The sequence below is a fragment of the Macrobrachium rosenbergii genome, chromosome 14 (assembly GCF_040412425.1).
Source record: "Macrobrachium rosenbergii isolate ZJJX-2024 chromosome 14, ASM4041242v1, whole genome shotgun sequence".
Lineage (NCBI taxonomy): Eukaryota > Metazoa > Arthropoda > Malacostraca > Decapoda > Palaemonidae > Macrobrachium > Macrobrachium rosenbergii.
Window position 1 is genome coordinate 19,212,709 of NC_089754.1, and position 23,814 is coordinate 19,236,522.

The window sequence follows — 23,814 nt, forward strand, 5'->3', positions numbered from 1 at the left end:
GTTATCATGTTCAAATACCAAAGTGAAAAGGTTTGTCCTAAGGATATGATATTACGAGTATATAAGAAGAGGAGTAACAGATATTCATAACACCACCCGCTCTTGTCTGAAAATGAGACAGCTTGTCTTTAACAATTTACTGCGTTCACTGAAGGTCTTCTCAGAACTTATGAACAGTCAGCTCTTCAAATCAGAATTATCTGGCGATGATCAATGATCCATTTGAGTTTAAACAAGCCAAAAAAACAAAAAAATACACCCACACACCATCTGACTGTATGCGTTCTTTTAAATATTCTGTACCTTATCGGCTTTCCGCTTTGCATGTTTTCTTAGTATTTTTTTTTATTATGAGCTCACTGAATATAATATTCGGCAAATTTGCGGCATTGTTATCAGTTATTTTGTTGGCGATTTCTGAACATATCTACAGATTTATTATCTCATTTATTTGTGTCATGTACTACATAAATCCCAAAATGTTTTCAGCTTCATTAACATCAGGTGTTTGTGAACTGAAGTGTGAAAAAAACAGAAATGAAAAACATTACGCTAAACCTTACCTTACGTACGATCTTTACAAATTCCACGAGAAAAAACTTTTTTAAAATTCAAATAATAACAAACGAGAAAGAGGTTCATCAACTTGAACACGGCTTTCTGTAAATTAAGAAACAAAATTACTCCTGCAAAGTTAAGCAAACATTTCCACCAACTTCCGAATTTTTCCCACAAAAATATGCAGCACACTGTCAGATTTCCTTCGAAACTTTTTTTATTATTATTTTCCTTACTGCCACTGGGGCGTCCGATATCGCTGATTTTAACAGATTATTATTTTACGATAGGATTTTATATTGTTTTCCTGTTTCTCTATCTATGAACTTATTTAATAAGTTTTTCTAATGAGTTTCTGATATTGCATATTAAGATGAGCGATTCCCGACCGGGAAACTGGGAAAGCTTGTTTATCAACATTTTGAATCACCTTTTTTTTAATAGGTTGGATGATGTCAGGTGCCAGCCATTCATTTCTCAGCAAATCTTCGGGATGATGTTGTCAGGCCATTACCTTTTTCAAATCTGATTGCGACCACCACAGACATCTAACATCCAGGTACGTTATTCATAGCTTTTGTCAACTGAGACACAAGAATTTTTTAAGGGAGCATTCCTACCGCCCGTCCCCACCAAGGAGTCGAACCTGTGTCTCATGGTTTGCCAGTTGCTAACCAGTATTGGCTCATTGGATAGCAACCTCGCCTAGCCAGCTCGAAATCGATCCCATGGGTAGAAACGACATATGACCTTATACTAAAGGATTTCTTGTGCCTTTGATGTACTAAACAGTTAATTAGATACTTAGTGAAGAACCGTGAAGTCATAACCCTCCAGGAGCCATTCATTTACACTATAACAGCATGTAATTGAATAATCATACACACTCACACATATATATATACAGTATATATACTGTATATATATATATATATATATATATATATATATATATATATATATATATATATATATATAATATATATTTATATATATATATATATATATATAATATATATTATATATATATATATATATATATATATATATATATATATATATATATATATTTATATACACACACACACACACATATATATATATATATATATATATATATATATATATATATATATATACGTATTATATATATGTACAGTGTATGTATATATACATACATATATATATATATACGTATATATACAAATATATATGTATATTTATATATACATATATGCGTATATAAATGCATATATACACACACCATACAACTTTTCCCCCTTTGGAGGGGTTGAAGCTGGAGGAGTACAGCCTCTCGATTTAGCAGCAGATCTTTTGGGATGAGGCTGCTGGCTCACGCCCTTTTTCTTGACCCTTGCAGTTACTGATACCCATTTACAACCCGGCATACACAAAAGACTTATGTATATTATATCACTTGTAAAAGAGTTTACCTTCGAATGTGACATTATTTGGAATTAATCTGATTTCTTAGCCATTATGTGCCATCGTATTTACTTTTTAGGTGGAGCGATGCAGTCGTATATTATTTTTTAAAGTCAAAGCAAGCTGAAAATTATTTTTTTATTCTTATGTATTTGCGTAAGAAAAGGCAAAACAAAACAAGTAAAAAATGCGGCGAAGAAATATGTATAGCTCATAATCAAGGCCACCGAAAATAGATCTATCTTTCGGTGGTCTCGGTATAATACTGTATGAGCTGCGGCCCATGAAACTAACCACGGCCCGGTGGTGGCATGTCCTATATCGTCGCCAGACGCACGATCAGGACTAACTTTAACCTTAAAAAAAATAAAAAGTACTGAGGTTAGAGGGCTGCAATTTGGTTTGTGTGATGATCGGGGTATGGATGATCAACATACCAATTTGCAGCTCTCTTTTTTAAGATCTGAGGGCGGACAGAAAAAGTGCGAACAGAAAAAAGCGCGGACAAAATAAAGTGCGGATGGACAGACAAAGCCATCTCAATAGTTTTCTTTACAGACATTTTGTTTACCTTCACAGTTCATCTCGCAGCGTTGCTCTTTAACACATTTTTCACACCATTCTTTATTTTGTTACTTGGTAAAGGATACTGACATGTTGAAACTAGGACCCCCTTGAATCCCACTTGTTACCCCCAGCCAGTTCTGTTCAGAATCCAATCAGATTTTCGTAAATAATCGCTCTTCCTTGTTCATAACGATGGTGGTCATAATCTCCCCCAATTTCTCGCTGAACACATTTTTCCCTTCGCCAGTAAATGAGGACACACACACTAGGTATGTGAATACCGCAGATAAAAAAAACTCGGAGTTTAATGCTTCCCTTTTTATAGCTTTCATTCAAGGTTTTCCACTAATACTAGGAAAGTCTCGCCGCGTGATTTCCATCAAGGATATTGAATACAAAAATGGCACGAAAATCATTGGGAGGAAACGTTCTTTGGGATTTTATTCCTGAGATCCAAAGAAGTCTGGAATTCTGAGTTGGCATCTCAGTCGTTTTTGAAAGCTCCCCCTCTGCATGGAACCATGCTGGCTTTTCTTGTAATACTGTTCTGTTCATTTAGATGGATCTGTCTCATTTCGTTCATTTATAACCTCAACGGTATGAAAATTCTCTCTCTCTCTCTCTCTCTCTCTCTCTCTCTCTCTCTCTCTCTCTCTCTCTCTCTCTCTCTTCTCGAAATGGACTTCTAGCACCGTCGTTTTTCATAACGAGAAACTTAGACCTAGATTCACTGCAGAGAGAAGGAATTTTCCTCATAAACTACCTATCACTGTTGACCAACAGCGAATAATGCCCCTGATTATTGGTCAACAGTTGCTGGTTGTAGTTGGGACTGCAGAAAAAGAGAAAAAAGAAAAGAACACGTTTTGATAATGGTGAAATTGTTAACCATAATTTAATGATTACAGCACTGATGGACTCGATGGGATAATTCTCACTGAAAAATTGTATAACCCTTCTGGAGTTGCTTTCTATTGATCTGTAAAATTATTCATCTGTAAAAGCTGCAAGATGCATTGTTTAAAGATCGGTTAAAGAATGCGATAGTTGCACAATGAAATTTTTCATTTGCAATTGCCAAACTTTGACGTCATTACTCGTAATAGAGAATACTGAAGCCATGATAAAGCATAAGGATAGCATCAATAAAAGTGCCCACTATTCCACCAAAACTTCTTCGGATTCAAAGATGAAAATAGATTAGATGTTTGAGATGTAAATGAGGCTGAAAATCTAATTAAGACAAGTGAATTTCATAAACAAATAAGATATTGAAAGAAGAGATATAAGCCAACCGTAAACGTAAATAATCTACAAGGACAGACTAAAACTCTCTTCAGGAAATATGTACTGCTAATTTTTATGATAACAACAAAAGTTAAAATGATTCTAATGAATGTGTTTCCCTTTCGAATTCCGTTAAGCACAGACATTTTCCATATTTGGTACATGTTGTAAGTAACGAACTATAAATTTTCTCTCTCGTCCCTTAAATCGAATTCACTGGAGTATCATCTTCATAAGAACCCTTTAGCACAGTAATAATAACAAAGACAGATTTCTTCCGAAAGTTTAATTGAATCTCCAGATTCTTAAAAACAGAGTATCCAAGCTCCCAGTTATGCGTGTTGAATACGTGAGTGCAGGAGAAACTTCAGAGAGAGGATTAATGAACCTCTTCTCAGCTATGAAAGATAAGTTATATAAACAAAAAAGTACTTTGCAACAGAAGCCCCAGGGGAACTCTTGACATAGCGCAGACTACCAAGTCCATTTCTCAGAATTACACTAATCACCTGAACACTCGTACGCACGCTGTCGCCCGTATGTATACTCTGATAACTGTGTAGCGATATTTAAGTCGATGTTATATATTATTTATATATATATATATATATATATATATATATATATATATGTGTGTGTGTGTGTGTGTATATATGTGTGTGTATTTATATATACATATTATATATATAAATATATGTATTGCATATAAAATATGTGTATTTATATATACTATACATAAGTATGTATATATATATACATATATATATATATATAATATATATATATATATATATATATATATGTGTATATATACATATAATATATATATATGTATTTATATATATATATATATATATATATGTATATATTAATATATATAAATACACACACATATATATAAATATATTGTATATATATATATATATATATATATATATATATATATATATATATATATATATATATATATTCCTGTGTGTGTGTGAATTCGTGTGTTTGCTCATGTTGAAGCGCACTAATTTTAAACTGCCTGGAAAGCATTACAAGCATCGATATTGATGTAAGAGGTGTTTGTACTGATTACGTAACAAACTTGTAACGTGCCTGTGGTTGTGGACCCGTTGAAAGTAAAAAAGGATAAATATATTAATAATTCTTTTAGCAAGTCATCAATTTTCTTACCTTGAAATTGGAAGTTAGAGTTCCGTAGCAGTAGTGTGTAAATCCTAACGCTGCCTGACCTACCTGGAAAAGAACATATAATCATTTTAATTACCCTACGATATGTGGTCATTTCAAATCGATTATATATTTTCATATTTCGTTGTTTGTATAGCTGCAGATATATAAGAAACTAATTTTCTGAGACAAATGCATGACTGTTATTATAAATCTTGAATCAGTGTAGAGAAATAAACTACTTTAAGTCACAAGTTGTGAAATATATACTAATTACAGATTCATCTGGTCGTTATTTTCAATAATTTTCATTTCGTAAACGGGAGAAAAATTCCCGGAATAGTATCGAACCATGTCGAACTGACCATGAAAATAAATGGATATCAGTTAAAAGACTTTTGAATTGGTTTTTCACATTTCGTACGCAGAAGTAGTTTTACAAACTATTAATTTTGTATAATTCTGTATGAAATATGAAAAGAGATGAATATATTCCACGAAGATACAAAAGTAATACATCAATCCTTCCTTTTGTACAATATGAAGCAATTCTGTTCAGTACTTTTACAAAAATTATCCGCAATTTCGTCAGATGAAAGGAAGTATTGCGCCGTATGAAAGTTATGTTCAAGACATACTGTGGTAAATTTCTAAACCTTTCAAGATTTGTTATATGATTTAATGGACGGATATGAAAATATATACCACAATACTGTCATGACAGATGATTTTATGCTGAATGTTGTACATAAGTATTCGCTGTTAGGGAAAAATATATTTAAGAATCTAAATTGTAAGTTTATAGATAATAATTGTGATAAAAAACTATGAATTACGAGTAGTATTGGGAAGTCTTGACAATTATTAATTATGAAATATTAAATCTATTAAAGATCATCACTGAATAACATCTTATATGCTTTTCTTATATTAAGTTGGCCTTAAATTTGTTTCTATTACAGTTATAGGAATTCCACCCAGAAAAGTGATAAGACTGTTATTAGTTCTCTTAATTGAACTTTGTGTGACTAAACAAACATTTGGGTAATTATTTAGGAAGAATGAAGTAAAAATAGCCATGTGCTGTGTAAATTCGTGCCTGTTGCAAATCACATTATTCCCGTGTATAATTAATCTCTCGTTGAATACTTGAGTATAAATGTCAAGTTGTAATGCCATAATATGTCCTTTTTTAATATGAGAAAATTTCTATTGGATGGTTTTAGTAAAAGGAGATATATCTGGGTAACTCCACTTATTTTAAAACAACTCTTCAGGAATTCCATTCATAATACATCAATTCTTTGGTTTTGTTTTAAAACCTTTAATGCAACTTGGAAGATTCCAAAAAGCTCGCACAGATACTAATGGCAACCGTTCTAGGTTACTCTCCTTTCTTTCAGTGCCCTCTAAGCTTTGAAAAAAATGACCCTTAGGCCTCCATATGAGAACCTTAAATCTAGACAGTCATCATGCCTAAAGGAAACGATTAATTACTTGCAATATCCTTTTATGTCTAATTCGTTACACTCAATTCAATGTATGAAACATTTTATATGAGTCCCGAAGTGATCACATTAATTCTAGTGCTAGCTATCTTACCCTTTTCTGATCATTAATTCATAATAATTATGAATTTGTAAGTTAGGAGTCAAAGCATGCAGACTTAGTATCATTCACATTGATTGCAAGTAAACGTTATCAGTGAGTTATCGTTGATTTTTGTCTTAATGTGAGCTTTGATCGACTTTGTTTGGTGTTCCATAGGTTCGAGTTTTGGGACCTTTAGTGTATTTCGTTGTTACTTGTGAAATGAATATAGGTAATAGTTTACCGGTAATTAAGGCTACTCAGGGAAATTAATACCTTTGTACTGTAAAGTCACTGGTCAGCTCTGAACAGGGTAAAACACCTGTATTGCACATCATGCTAGGATTACAGTGAAGCCCTTGGGAGCAACGAGGTGAACTGGCACAGCTAACCAAGACCTCTTAGTCATACACTGAGAGATCTTACCAGGTCCTAGTAGACCGAGTCATAAAAAAATATTAGTTTATAAATGTAAAGTTTCTAATTTGGCCATATTACTTCTTCCCACAAAAATAAAAGTATGCTGATGCTTTATGTTTTTCAAATCACATGCCAGTAAAATAGTTTGGAAATCATTCCATCAAGCGGTCATTAACACGCATCCTTTATTGATGGTCTTGGCTATTTTTATTTATATCTCATTATACCATTGGCATGCATTTCTTTAGAAAAGGTTAGGATAAAGATTACACCAAGACATGTAAAAGCACTTTGCAGTTCCATTACATCCATCGAGACAGTAATTGACGTCTATAAAAGTAGTTTATGTGAACTCTATGTAACTGAAAATTCGATCCGAAAGGAACAAGATTATATCACCATAAACCGGACATATGCGGTAACATGAATATACAACATACCTTATCATCCCTTCTGTGTGCGTTGCCTTAATTAAATATTTGTTGTTCTTTCATGCCTCTATACCGTAATATCAAATAGAAAAACAGAGCAAGCTTGTATATAGACATTTGGTTAAATAATGATCAAAATTTTCTGTTTGACTTCTCAAAGCTAAATAAATAGCCTCATCACCACAACTTTATTTGCTTATAGTATGGTTTGGCTTCCGGAAGCCAGAAGGGAAATGCGTTAATTAGGCAACGTAGCAGAAGGAGAGGTTAAACGGAAGTAAAAGTATTTTAGAGGCATTAAGATCATAAAAAACGACCAACAAAAGAATGGAATGAGATAGGCATGTGTTCTTTCATGTAATTAAGTCTGTCTACTTTATGCAACTAGAAGTGATTTTGATTTAGTATAGACAAAACCTTTTACTTAATTTTTTAAGCATCTAACTATTGAATGACAGAAGACTTCAGAATATCACCTTTTTAAATCTTCCTTTCATAATTACAGTCCTTGTGTGACTGTCATTTGAAATGATGAACTCATAGAAATTTAAAATGGCTAATCAAATTCAGGTGATATTAGCTTACAAAACCTCACATTGTCAATGGACTGAAGCATTTCTTCTGTGATACAGAGGCGTCTGTTGTCCCTTTCTTAATCCAGAGTTTCTGTGCCTGCTACTAGTGACTCCTACAGACAGAGGCCGTGTTCATCTCGATAGTATATCATAATGACACCGTCTTGAAGGTGGCAGGTTAACCTTTTGTTGGCCGAGCCCTGATCATGTGTTGCACGACTTATGTTGCACGGTAAGGTCCACACTCCTCACTTTGACAGGTACACAAACACACATGCAAATATATATATATATATATATATATATATATATATATATATATATATATATATATATATATATATATATATATATACAATCACAACAGGAGCCACTGCTCAAATCCACATCAACAGGGTAACGAGGAAAGCACAGAGCATTTTCATGATTTATTGTACCGACGTTTCACAAACCATCTCAGTTGCATTTTCAAGGCTGCAAATATTTGAACACCATATTACTCGTAATAACTCTTAGGATATTTCGACAAAACATAGATTTACTACATTGACATCCTCAGTAAAAAGTAAAATATAGCAGAATAGTGAAATTTAAAAAAACAAATCAGAATACAAAGATATAAAAAACACAAGAACGTAAACTTAAAAAGCTTAAAAAACTTAAAAATGTAAAAGACGTAAAATAATCTTGACATCACTGGTTACATCAATATATTTCAAGTGAGACAAAAATAAAATTAGTAAAAAACCAGCAAAAAAAAAAAAAAAAAACGAAAAAATCGAAGGTCAAAATAAAATTAATACTGCCAAAAGAAGAAACATAAAAAGCGCAAAAACACTGGAGTAAAACACCCACCCAGCGGGCAGTATCAAAGAAACTAAACAGAAGAACCTTCAGAGACCGAGAAACGAAAGACGAAGTGCAACGGGCCATTACGTAATGTACAATTGGATGGAGGAATTCTAGAGTTTAACGACGGAACTAGCATTAATGATAAAAAGCTAGTTCCGTCGTTAAACTCGCAGAATCCTCCATCCAATTACATTACGTAATGGCCCGTTGCACTTCGTCTTTCGTTTCTCGGTCTCTGAAGGTTCTTCTGTTTAGTTTCTCTTGATACTGCCCGCTGGTGGGTGTTTTACCCGTAGTGTTTTTGCGCTTTTATGTTTCTTCTTTTGGCAGTATTAATTTTATTTTGACCTTCGATTTTTTTTTTTTTTTTTTTTTTTTTTTTTTTTTGCTGGTTTTTTACTAATTTTATTTTGTCTCACTTGAAATATATTGATGTAACCAGTGATGTCAAGATTATTTTACGTCTTTTTTACATTTTTTAAGTTTTTAAGCTTTTTAAGTTTACGTTCTTGTGTTTTTTATATCTTTGTATTCTGATTTGTTTTTTTAAATTTCACTATTCTGCTATATTTTACTTTACTGAGGATGTCAATGTAGTAAATCTATGTTTTGTCGAAATATCCCAAGAGTTATTACGAGTAATATGGTGTTCAAATATTTGCAGCCTTGAAAATGCAACGAGATGGTTTGTGAAACGTCGGCACAATAAATCATGAAAATGCTCTGTGCTTTCCCTCGTTAGTTGATATATATATATATATATATCTTAGTATATATATATATATATATATATATATATATATATATATATATATATATATATATATATATATATATATATATATATATATATATATATATATATATATATATATATATATATATATATATTATATATATATATATAGTATATATATAAAGATAATACAAACGTCCTTTTACATTTTTTTCTACACTTTCGAAATAATATATTTTTATATATGTTACCTGAAAGGGATTTGTAGATGGGAGCCGATATCAACTTATACCTCACTTGCTGGCCGTGTGGGTAAAGGCATCCACTGTAATCCTGAGTTCTTGTCCTTCGTTGGTTGAGCCACGGGACGGCGAACTTATTATCAACTAAAAATTCCCCTTCGTTAACATATATGAAAATATATTATTTCGAGGTAGAGCGAATTGATATTAAAGGACGTTTGTAGCTATGCTTGTATATGAATCACGGTGATGTGATAAAGTCATGCAGTATATATATATATATATATATATATATATATATATATATATATATATATATATATATATATATATATCTATATATATATACTGTATATATATATATAATATATATGCATATATATATATATATATATATATATATATATATGTATGTATGTATGGTACGATTCATTTGTATCCGTACATGTACCATAGGTAATTGCTATGTAATCATCTACAATATTTTTGGGGTACCTTTATTCTGCCTTATCTGAATTTCTTACTTCAGAAGTATATCATGACGGTCTGCTTCGCTAGCAAGTGGAAGTGATAATAACAATACTCTTATGAGGATTCCTATTGTGTCCTGTGAGACTGTTACTAATGGAGACTCATAGGTTCTATCCTTGACTGAAGATAAATGTACTATGTACAATAGATGGAAATATTACATCTAGTTTGGTCTAACATCTTGTCAATGTAGCTGTGCGATACACCGTACACACGATCTCATATACGAGTATATATATATATATATATATATATATATATATATATATATATATATATATAATATATATATATATATGTGTGTGTGTGTGTATACATACATATATATACTTATATATATATATATATATATATATATATATATATATATATATATACATATATCACAAAATAGCCACATAACTTTTACTGTTTGTATTTATATATATATATATATATATATATATATATATATATATATATATATATATATATATATATATATATATGTATATATACATCCATACATATATATATATATATATATATATATATATATATATATATATATATATGTATATATATATTTATATTCTGTATGTGTGTGCATGAGGGTGTAGATAGATGTAGGGTATATGTATATGTGTGTGTGTATGTGTGCGCTTTTATTCGCTATTAATTTCATCTAGACAATATTCCAAATAATCGTGGAGTACGAATCCTCATATATACTCCTTAGGAGACCTACGTCCTTACTACTTCCGTACACCCTCCAAGTACCTCGCCACCAGAATCAATCGATAAATCAATTAGCCGTCCTCATTTATTTCCGCATGTGCAGCCTAATTACCGTACATCAGCTTGAGCCATAAAGATTGTGTGTCAACAAAGACGCAGTGGCCTAATCACCCTCCTTTGGGGAAGATTACCTCGCTTTATCTATATCTGTCTACCGAACTATCTTTCTAAATATATACTGTTTACGCACACACACACACACATATATATATGTGTGTGTGTGTGTGTGTTTATATATATTTACACATATTCATGCATAGAGAGACAGACAGACAGACTGAGATTTAATCTATACATGCTTTCATACATACATACAGACATATATATGTATATATATATTTGTATATACATATGCATATTTAATTTATGTATATATACATATATGTATGTATGATGTGTATATATATATATATAAATATATATATATATATATATATATATATATATATATATATATATATATATATATATATATATATATATAGTTGTGATTCACAGTTTTTTCACCTGTTTGGGGATTTCTCTGTGGAACAAACAGTATATACACATTATTCGTGGTAAATTGCCTATTTACAGTATTTTTCATAGAAAAAATATTCACAAATTACTATATTTTCATATAATTTTCGTGAGTAAGTGCACTTTTTGTGATAATACTATCAAAATATTCAGGTATAAGCATTTTGAAAGCATTTTTTGGTGTTTTGAACTATCAAAATAGGCAGTTCCAAGCATTTTTAGAGGCGTTATAAGCATTTGCGGATTTGAGCTATTCACAGGGGAAAACGGCGCGCATCCCCTGCGAATACCGGGGGTTGACTGTACATATATATATATATATATATATATATATATATATATATATATATATATATATATATATATATATATAGAGTATATATATATGTGTGTGTTTGTTGTGTGTGTACACATACATACATATTTCCACACTGCGTCGTTAAGTTAAATTTCCAACGGATTACAAGGAAACAGAGATAAAAAGGTTGCCAAAATACATGCTAATGTTTATGTTTACTGCGGCGGTGGGATAAAGAAAACATGAAAAAGGAGCCCATCACTAAAAGTAAGCCATACTATTTGCCCACCACGAAAAACTGAGGATGTACTTCATTTCCCTCAGCAGCTATTATTTATTTTTAGAGCACAAGCCCACATAAAAAAGATTCTTCTTTCTAAGTTTGTGTGTGTTTGTGTTTTTACGTATCTATTTTATTGTAAGTGTGCTGAAGTGCTCAAATTTGTGTGTGATTATACCAAAATTTTGGAGTTGGGTAACGTATCTAATTACTTCACACGATGCAATATTGAGTTTAGTAACTTTGAACATATTTCTTCACTATTTTCTTACATTACTAAAGGGTAAATTTACTTTACCTTACAAAAGATTCATCGGTTGTATATTCGGCATTTTAGGAGGAATAACTGACATGTATTTTATCTTTCGCTTAGATTATTATTATTATTATTATTATTATTATTATTATTATTATTATTATTATTATATATAAGAGATAACAACATACGACTGAGTCCTGAGTAAAGCATTCAATGGTAGAATTAAGTAAAACTCGATAAAAACGACGCCCACAATGAATAAATCAAATTAACTCGCTCTGGCAATTAAAGACGACAAGTACGGAATAGAACAAACACCAGGAACGGCTTACAAATTCCCTGCTTGAACTGCACCTCATCGTCTTCCGTGAGAAGGAGAAAGAGAGAAAAGAAGTAATATTTACTTCACCGCCAGCTCTCGCTCCCTCCCCCCTCCCTCCTTCCTCCCCGTGCCTTGAGATGTCTTCATTTTAATGCTACACTTTACCCAAACAATCCCGCAGCCGTCCCATTTCTTACATTTCACTGGTTCGTTCATCTCTCTCTCTCTCTCTCTCTCTCTCTCTCTCTCTCTCTCTCTCTCTCGTCCTTGACTTCCCTCACAGTATAGGAGACTCCTCACAACGATATCCGGAAGAAAACAGGAAATACCAAATAAGATGGAAAATTTCTTATAGGTGGCGAAGGAATCCTGGATTTTCCTCATGGAAGGGAAAGGAAGAAGAGGATCGAGCTCAGGCCTCTGGGAAAGGAAGGACGAGGTGACATGGCCCAGAAGTAAGGGAGGAAAATGATGAATGCTGGATGATGAGTATATCCAGGGAGAAGGTTTAAACTCCAATGGTGTGTAAAGGCTGAAGTGTAGTTCTCTTCTGTATGTATATGTAGGCTATATGTGTGTATATGTATATGTATATATATATGCATATTTATATATATATATATATATATATATATATATTTACATATATATATATATATATGTATATATATACACATATATATATATATATATATATTTATATATATATATATATATATATATATATATATTTACATATATATATATATATATATATATATATATATATATATATATATATATGTATATATACATATATATATATATATATATATATATATATATATATATATATATATATATATATATATATATATTTACATATATATGTATATACATACACACACACATATATGTATATACATACACACACATATATACATATATATATATATATATATATATATATATATATATATATATATATATATATGTCTGCTTGTATGTGTATATGTTTGTATGTATGTGTGTGCGTGTGACTGCACGAGCCCTTCACTGCTATTATTCATGTAAAAAACTATGGCTATTGAGTGGACAGACGACAAGGATCTTTTATTATCATTATGATTATTTTCATAATCAGTAGTTTCAGTAGTTTTATCTAAGTACTGAGTTATAAAATAATCATAATTTAATAAATTCTAACTAATAAATTCAGCGGCCGGATAAATGGAGTACGCTGAGGATTTTAGAAAAATCCTTTCATATGTTGAAGTTAGGACTGTTAGCTTCAGCAAGATTAACGCCTAGTGTTGACCTACATCCTCTGCTTTCAAGGACTGGGTCATTCATGTGTTTGTTCATGTAATATCCAGGGGTCAAAATACTGCGACTACTTTAAAATGAAGATAAAATAACTTCATTGCAGTATTTAAAAAAAAATTGCCACACGCGAACAATACAATTAATGACTCCTTTTATTTTCACCAGATTCATTATTCCATAGAGTATTTTACTTATTAATGATAATATTATGGCAATGCTACACAATCACATAAATGCCTATATTTGATCTGCCCCATAGGGTGATAGTGCCGTCAGCGCACCTCATGCGGTGCACTGTAGGCATTATTTAAGATTCTTTGCCGCGTCCCTTCGCCTCGAGCTGCAACCCCTTTCATTCCTTTTACTGTACCTCCGTTCATATTCTCTCTCTTATATCTTTCTTTCCACCCACTCCTATCAATTGTTTCATAGTGTAACTACGAGGTTTTCCTCCTGTTATACCTTTCAAACCTTTCTACTCTCAATTTTCGTATCAATGCTGAATGACATAGGTCCCAGAGTTTGGCCTTAGGCCTAAATATCTTCCATTCCACGCTTATATTTGATTTGGGAGGAGTACCTTTGGCTGCTTTGTAGACATCTTCATTTCCTTAATGCATACTTGATCAAGAATTAACATATACGACATATATACTGTTCCTCGTTGGGAGGGTGGTTTCCGTTCTCAACTAGTACTCTGCTTGGCCACGAGTTCGAATCTTTCGGGCCAGCCTAGGAGAGCTGTTAATCAGCTCAGTGGTCGACCAAACCAATGAAGAATTAGAGTTCCTCATCGGAATCTTATTTCAATGAAGTGATAGAAACTCATTTCTCGTCATAATGTGGTTCGGATTCCTCAATAAGCTGTAGGTCCCGTTGCTAGGTAACCAATTGGTTCTTAGCCATGTAAAATAAATCTAATCCTTCGGACCAGCCCTACGAGAGCTGTTAATCAGCTCAGTGGTCTGGTTAAACTAAGGTATACTTAACTTTCGCCTAAAGGAAATTTTAGCAAAGCGTTGAAGACTCTGCAGCATCTCCAGAGTCACTGAATGTAAACAGAACAAAAGATAATGCAGCAAATTTTTGATAATCTTGGCTAGTATGTTCCAGACATTTCTGTTGTGAAAACGGAAGGACTGCTGTAAAGAGAACTGACTTGTTTTTATAGAATTTATGGAACCCTAGTATAAACTGCGTGAGTCGCACCGTTAAATCTTAAATGTTTCCTTAAGTTCTATGGATCTATTACGTATTGATGAGTCCAACGACATCTTATATTTGTATTTCGGATTTTTGCTTTCATGATATAATTTTTCGTCGTATTACAGTACACTCAAATTCTGAATACACTTCCACGTACATGCATGTGTGTATATTCCTGTAGCCATTTTAATAATTTCTTCCAGTGCTTTATCTTATGATCGTTGTTCATTATACAGGTTATTGTACCTTCTACCTGGTGTATTTTGCTGTTTTATCATGAATTCTTAATTTTGTGGTTTCTACCAAGTACCAAAGAACTTTATGTTTAGAAGAATATTTAAAAAGATAAGGGCAATATTTATAGGTTGCATTTCTAACGCCTGAAAGATCTACTCGTTTTATTTTGTTGTCTCAAGTTTTCAAAAAGGGATATTTTCTTCATGTATAAGTGATATAATTCCAGTCAGCCCTGTGTAGATTAAAACATGGAATATGAGCAGTTGCTTATTAGCAGATCAGAGCTCAGTGATGGAAAAATAACCCTTTTTTCTGAAACTGAGACTTGATGAATTTTTTTTTTTAGGGTAATATGTATTTGATTTCATTATCATCTAGATAGCGCAAACTATTTTCCTTGTTACACAGATTTGATACACTTCATTGCTATGCATGTTTATCGCATCTTGGTCATAATGGTTCGAGTACTATTTGCCCTTTCAGTTAATCGCTCTTCCTCTTCATAATAAAGCATCATTACAGCTTTCTGAATGCTACTAAGTAAGCCATACCTCGCTAATTTAATTCTTATACGCTGATGTATTTAAATTAGAAAAAATGAGATATTCCATATGGGTGTTTTGGTCACCCATCGAGTTACCTTTGATTATCGAATAAAAGTTTGAGATGGATTTTAGTTGAACTTTTTTTTACTCTAAAACTGAATACACAATAATTTCTCGGTTGAGACCAAGAAAACTTGACAAAGTACTCTTTCTCAAATATACATTTGGATTTTATCAGATGTTTATAATTTTCTGAAACCTCTGTTCTCTCCTTTCCTTTTATTTTACTATTTTAAATGTTTTCCTGGAGTAATGATAGATATACTTTATCTGTCTGTCTCTGTCTATCTATCTCTATCTCTCTATCTCTCTCTCTCTCTATCTCTATCTCTCTCTCTCTATCTCTATCTATATATATATATATATATATATATATATATATATATATATATATATATATATATATATGTATATATGGTCACTTTTATATAGACACATATGTAATTCTAATAGTTATGCCTTTAACTTCTCATAGTTCTTCTGTTGGGATATGCTTGGGTTCCTGAAGTTCTCCAAACACAAGAAATTGAAGAGAGCATTTGCCTGCAGGAGCCGCAGGTCACCTTAACCTCAAAGGGGGTCACGTTGCCGACCTGGCTGAAGAATAAAAGTCTATTACCTGTCGTGATAGAACCTGTCGTTTTCAGATATATTTCTAGAGCTATACCCCATGATGGTGAGGATGGGTCTATTCCAGCAATAAGTAAATATATCTGAAAACGACAGGTATATATGTTGCTAGACTTTAACCAGCTGGTTCTTAGGTTAAGGTGAAAATAAATCTATTTTTGTGTTTTGTCACCTTATGTAGTTACAATATAACCCTAGGAGAGCTGTTAATCAGCTACATATATATATATATATATATAATATATATATATATATATATATATATATTATTATATATATATATTATGTATATGTTTGTGTAGACATTTGAATCTAAATGTCAGTGTATATATACATTATATTAGCACAAACAGCATAAACCCTTATGTAGAAGAAACATGTATTTTTCACGATGACTAATCAGTCAGTGGCAAAACACTTCACCGGCAAACATATCCAAAGGTTAGGCTAACAAAATAATATGTGCATATTCGAACAGAGCTATTTTCGATGATCATTCCCCAAGGGTCGGATGCTCATATATGAATAGGTCAGGTGATAAAAGCCTACCCAGAATCTTACAGGCCTGCTCATTCAATCGATAGATAGACAGAAGGGTTACATAAGAGGGATATTAATAATGTGATTAATATATATATATATATATATATATATATATATATATATATATATATATATATTTATATATATACGTATATATATGTATATATATATATATATATATATATATATATATATATATATATATTTATATATATATATATATATATATATATATATATATATATATATATATATATATATATATATATATATATATATATATATATATATATATATTCATACTAAAATCTTGTTTAATATCAAATTCACGCTACCTCGGGAATATCCCCGATGGGGAATGATCACCAAAGGGGAATTTATAGGTGATAAATGGATCGGCACTGCCGGGTCTCGATCCCACTACACAGTTTCCTTCCAACAACTCCAGTTGACGGTCTACCCACTGAGCTAAATTCCCTTCAGTGATCATTCCCCATCGGGGATATTGAGTAGCGTGAATTTGATATTAAACAACATTTGTAGCTTTCATGAATCTATATAAATCACGGTGTGATAAAAATTTCATATATATATATCTTTATATATATATATATATATATATACATATATATATATATATATATATATATATATATATATATATATATATATATATATATATATATATATATATATATATATATACATATATATATATATATATATATATATATATATATATATATAGAGAGAGAGAGAGAGAGAGAGAGAGAGAGAGAGAGAGAGAGAGAGAGAGAGAGAGGCCTCTTCCAAAAGAACTATTCTGGGCCTATGAAAGATGACCTCCGTTTAATTTACATTTTGTCATCGCATGAGAGAGAGACAGACAGACAGACCGAGAGAGAGAGAGAGAGAGAGAGAGAGAGAGAGAGCTTATGAATACAAATTTTCTTCACAACATTTCAAGTCTTAAGCAAAAATACAACAAAGGTCGTAAAATAAGAAAGGTTATTACAGAGCTAAATGTTTTCTCTCCAGAATAGATTTGTTGTTACTTCGTTATGAAGTTACCCCTCTTGACCTTATTTTTTAAACACTTTTTACGTTATTTTTTTCCAAGTTGCTCTCTTGAGCCTCTCGACTGTAAGCTGTCCTCGCTTTACGGGTCCTTTAGGAATATCATGGACAAGTAAACTGTGTCATCTTATCCTCATTCTCCAGTCTTTAAAATTTAGTTCTTTTCACACTCTCATGATCCTACTCTTTAATATTCTTTAGATTAGTCAGTTTTTGTCTTCTCATTTGATTCCCAGTTAGTTCCTCGTTAGGCGAGTCGATAGAGCTGTAGTGCTAGCACTCGCTAGGCCCAAGTTCGAGTCTCCGGCCGTCTAATGAAGAATTAGAGGAATTTATTTCTGGTGATAGAAATTCATTTCTCGCTATAATGTGGTTCGGATTCCACAATAAGCTGTAGGTCCCGTTGCTAAGTAACCAATTGGTTCTTAGCCACGTAAAATAAGTCTAATCCTTCGGGCCAGCCCTAGGAGGGCTGTTAATCAGCTCAGTGGTCTGGTAAAACTAAGGTATACTTAACTTGAAAGCAATAATACAATTAGGCTCCAGCAGCATGAATGCGGAACTAAATTTAATTGTTATAAGAAATGATAAAAAATAATATGAGTTTTGGAATATTTTCACACATCAAACTGTCTAATTCTGTATGTTTACTGCTATTGCGTCTCTTGAAAGTGCAGTAAGCCCAGTAAAAATCTTTGGCCAAATTGTCAGATTTGATCATGATGGGCAATCAATTTTTGGAATATTGCTCTTGTATGTGGGACGTTTCATCTTCCTCTCTTTGGAATTTTTCTCTCATATCTGAGGGTTTCATCTTTTGTCACACCTCGACAACACAAGATGAAGCCAAAGGTAGCTCTTCTTACCAGTAGCCAGTTCATCTTCTATTTCCTATTTCTTCCGCCTCGCAACCCCAATGTAAATTTTTGCCTTCTCTTTTCTTCCTTCCTACTTCCTTCTCCCATGGCTGGTTTACTCTTTTTCTCTTTTACTAGTATCGTTTCGGCTGCTGCTTCTTCGAGCTAAGAGAGCCCCATGTATTAGGCGGCTGCAAGAATACATTCTGTTGCGTGCTCATTTATTTAGCAAAGATTAGCAGTTTTCCTATTGTTCGGTTAGGTTTGCTTCCCTGTGCAGCTAATTGTGGAATTAAAACATATTATAGATTTTTCTTAAGCCATAATATTATCTCAAATGGTCAATGTGTTTATATTTTTTTTGAGTAATACCAACTTTATTTATTTATTAATTTCGGGGCCGGCTTCAGTTAAGTTAATAGAAATCAGGGCATTGCAAGTTAAAAAAATAAACTTAAACCCTGAGTTTCCTGGAATATACGATTAATAAATTAAATTGATTTCCCTTCACTGAAATCTGTTTACGTTTATTCGTGATCCGTACTGATTTCTGATTTACTACTTGAATAGGTCTAGAAATTACGCTGGTATTTTTTTAAAAACTGAATTTACTGAAGCTGCATTCATCTTCAGTTAAAGCCTGTGAGAGCACACGTCACTACATGAAAACACTTCATTAACCATAATATTACTTAAAAAATAGAAAGTTATATCGCACCAAAACACAATGAAAATGAAGAACATCTGTTATGAAGCAAGAAGCAGAAATGTACACTGCATATCCTCTTCTGTTTTTTTTTTTTTTTTTTTTTTACAAGGAACTGGGGTATACAGGGAAAGTTCGGGACATCTCATAGCGCTCTAGTATATTAGAAAAACGTATTGTCCATTAGCTGGGTAATTTCTTAGTTGGCGATTACCCAAACGAAGACTTTTAAGACGTCGGTTCAGTTGGGCTTTTTCGAAATGAAACTGAATTTCATTGCCCTTCCGGATCTACGTTTGCGGTGTTTTCAAAAATAGCGGCTGCATCCATTTTGCAACTGTAAGGACATTTACTTCGGTGCTGTAACGTTCCAGTTATGGCTAAAAGGAAGGAGCTTTCCGCAGGATTCTTCTTCAGATATATCATCCATCATTTTCAGTTACGCCTGGGCATTCTTTAGCTGGAACTGGAAAGCACTGCATGTTCCAGGAATGGAAGATTAACTTTGGTACACTATTATGAAAACGTCCCTTTGGTCTTTTGACTGCCGTTTAGATGTATCGATTTTCAATATCCTGTCTATCGGTTATAGCTACTATTATTGTAGAATGCGATCATATTTTTTTCCATTCTCTCTCTCTCTCTCTCTCTCTCTCTCTCTCTCTCTCTCTCTCTCTCTCTCTCTCTCTCTCTTTGTCTGTGTCTCTTTCTCTCTTGAAACATGTACCTCACTTTCTTTAAAGGCTTTTCGGGAATGTATTCCAAATTCTCCAGCGATTTAAATTGCTCCTTAATGAGAACGATCTGCTCGCCCGCAAACTCCCAGCTTGCAAGGAAAGTTCCCGGGACAAAGCCACAATGAACATCATTCTTCAAAGGGACTGCACTAACTCTTGAAAATGAAAGATAAAAATAAAGGGTTTCCTTTTAACTAGAAAATATACTTTTCTCTTCTTTTAGTATATAGAAATGCGTACAAAAAAAAAAAAAAAAAAATTCAGGGTTCTTCCGCTTCAATGAGGTTAAATGTTTTTTGCCCAATTATAATATTAAAATAAAATGGAAATTCATTTCAAATCTTTTGTTGTTATGTTTATATGACGTCAATTCCTGTTTGAATTCAGCAACCCATTTCTACTCACTAATTGATCTGACAATGTCTTAATAGATTCTCTTGGCAGATTTCCTTTCCTGGGCAATTCCTTAATCTTTTTTCAGAATTTTGCTAGCAACTAATGAATGTCAGGCGGCTTCATCGTAAAGCAGTTAGGCAAGCAATGAGTCATTTTACAAAATTATATGGGTGTCTATAGATGCAATCACATCAAATATCTTTTCGTTCCTACTTCTCTTACCGGGCGAACGTAATTTGATAAAAATCAGCATATGTTTATGCTGATTTTTATCAAATTAAGTTCGTCCTATATTGAAATATCCTGCTTAAACAAGCACAGCCAAGATAAAAATATAACCTTCATTCATGTTCATTGGCGGATGCAACAGTGAGAATAGTAATGATGTCAACTTGAGGAAGGAGAATAAAGTTGTAAAATGCAAAAAAAAAAAAAAAAAATTATGCACAGGCATATCAGCGAAGAAGGTTTTCGAAACTGAGAATCTGCCTTTAATATTAGATGAAAAAGCAATTTCTACGTTACTAAGAAATGCATTCAGACTTGCGTTCCCTTCGTAAAGCCAATGAAATGTCTAACCGCCGCTGAAGAGAATGTCAAAAGTATTTAGGACGAAGGCATTTTCCCCATTAGGACACAGATCCACTCAACGCTGAGATAAAAAAAAGGCGCTTAAATGTCTTGTAATGAGATGCCCATGAAACTCGAGATGTGAAAATGAGTGAAACGCGATCGGATGAGATTTCCTATTAATGAACCAGCGGGGAACGTTCACTACATGCAAACGTACTTTACGTTCGCAGCAGACTACATTATATTCGTTGTTAGAGAAGTTATTAAAGACGACGAGCTTCGAGTGATCTTAGCCGAAGCTAGAGAAAGACGATGCCTTTAAATTCTTTACAGAAAACTTTCAAGAGTCCTCGTAATGGAAATCCATAGTAGGAAATGAGACTTGAGCATTACAGGAGGGAGAGAGGGAGAGAGATGTTAGTTCTTACTGTAAGATGTGAAAATAAGGTTGGACGATGGAGTAAGAAGTAATGATGGCAATAACCTTAATGTAAGGAGAGGAGATAATAATAATAATAATAATAATAATAATAATAATAATAATAATAATAATAATAATAATAATTAAAAGAAAAGAAAAGCAACAATAACAACAGTATACAATGTAAGGTTGGACGATGGAGTAAGAAGCAATGATGGCAATAACCTTAATGTAAGGAGAGGAGATAATAATAATAATAATAATAATAATAATAATAATAATAATAATAATAATAATAATAATAATAATAATAATAATAATAATTAAAAGAAAAGGAAGAATTGCAACAATAACAACAATATACAATGTCAAATGACAGTTTTACATAAGGCAGTCTCATGTCAACAGGAACTTAGATTCCTTCAGGCAGTTGAGACAATGATCGATATGAAGAAACGACTAGTTTAAGTAAGGAACAGAAAATATTCTTTAGTGAAGAAGAGAATAAGACATATATATATATATATATATATATATATATATATATATATATATATATATATATATATATATATATATATTTATATATCATATTCCAACCCAAGAACACATACGAAAAATGAATAGATGTGTCTGTTATGTATCTATACCTGCGCCAAAGGCTGTCGAAAAAAGGACCTTGGAAACCTTTTACAGAAAAATGTATCAAATTGTACGCTGGAAAGAGAACCTTACAGTTTCAGTTTTAAGGTATTTCTTCTCTGCAGTTTTATACGGTCTAACTCTTTTGCGATTTAACAAGTATACTTTTATCGTTTTCCAGACGGTTTTGAAATATAATGGTAATGCATTCTTTTTCGGTCATGGAAAAATTCTACAAGCCTTCATTTACGATCAAAAAATGAAGGAATAAGGCTAAAAGAAACACAATAATATAGTTTGCATGTCATTTTTAAGACTTATCTACTATTTTTCATTTGAATTATTTTCAAATACTGGCAACTGTTACGTGAATGTAATTATTGATATCATTACCACTACTACCGTTGCTTTTAATAATAATAATAATAATAATAATAATAATAATAATAATAATAATAATAATAATAATAATAATAATAATGGGGAAACAAATTCACTTTTATGTATGGGTACCAATATACTTAAAAATATATCTATACGGAGAGCTTACTGGAATCTGTTCAATTCCCCTAAAGCTCTCTGCATAGATACATTTTTAGATATATTTGTACCCACACATAACTGTGGATTCATCTCTCTATATCGAGACCCATGCTACTATGAGTATCTTTTAATAATAATAATAATAATAATAATAATAATAATAATAATAATAATAATAATAATAATAATAATAATAATAATAATAACAGATTAACTAGGCCCTCCAATAAATGAGGAATTTTGAGTAGGGCAGCTTTAATATTTATGGAATGGAAGAACAAATAAAAAAAAAAAGAGGTTATTTTCTGGAAGCGTCTCTGGATAGAAACTGCATCTTTAGTCAGCGTTACTTTCGCGAATCAACGGAAAATCAGGAGCGCTGTTAAGATAATCCATTATCAGATTATCTAAATATTAAACTACCTAATTATTCCGTTTCACGATGTTTTCGTTTTACAGCGCGAGAC

The 23,814-nt window shown here is 32.0% G+C and overlaps 1 long non-coding RNA gene across 1 annotated transcript in view; it reads left to right on the forward strand.

The window, feature by feature from the left end:
- Positions 1–23,814, forward strand: part of LOC136845747 (uncharacterized) — a 41,441-nt gene that overhangs the window by 14,675 nt on the left and 2,952 nt on the right. Inside the window, exon 2 of the long non-coding RNA XR_010855236.1 lies at positions 1,003–1,117. This is a non-coding gene — a long non-coding RNA (uncharacterized lncRNA). The remainder of the gene's footprint in view (positions 1–1,002; positions 1,118–23,814) is intronic.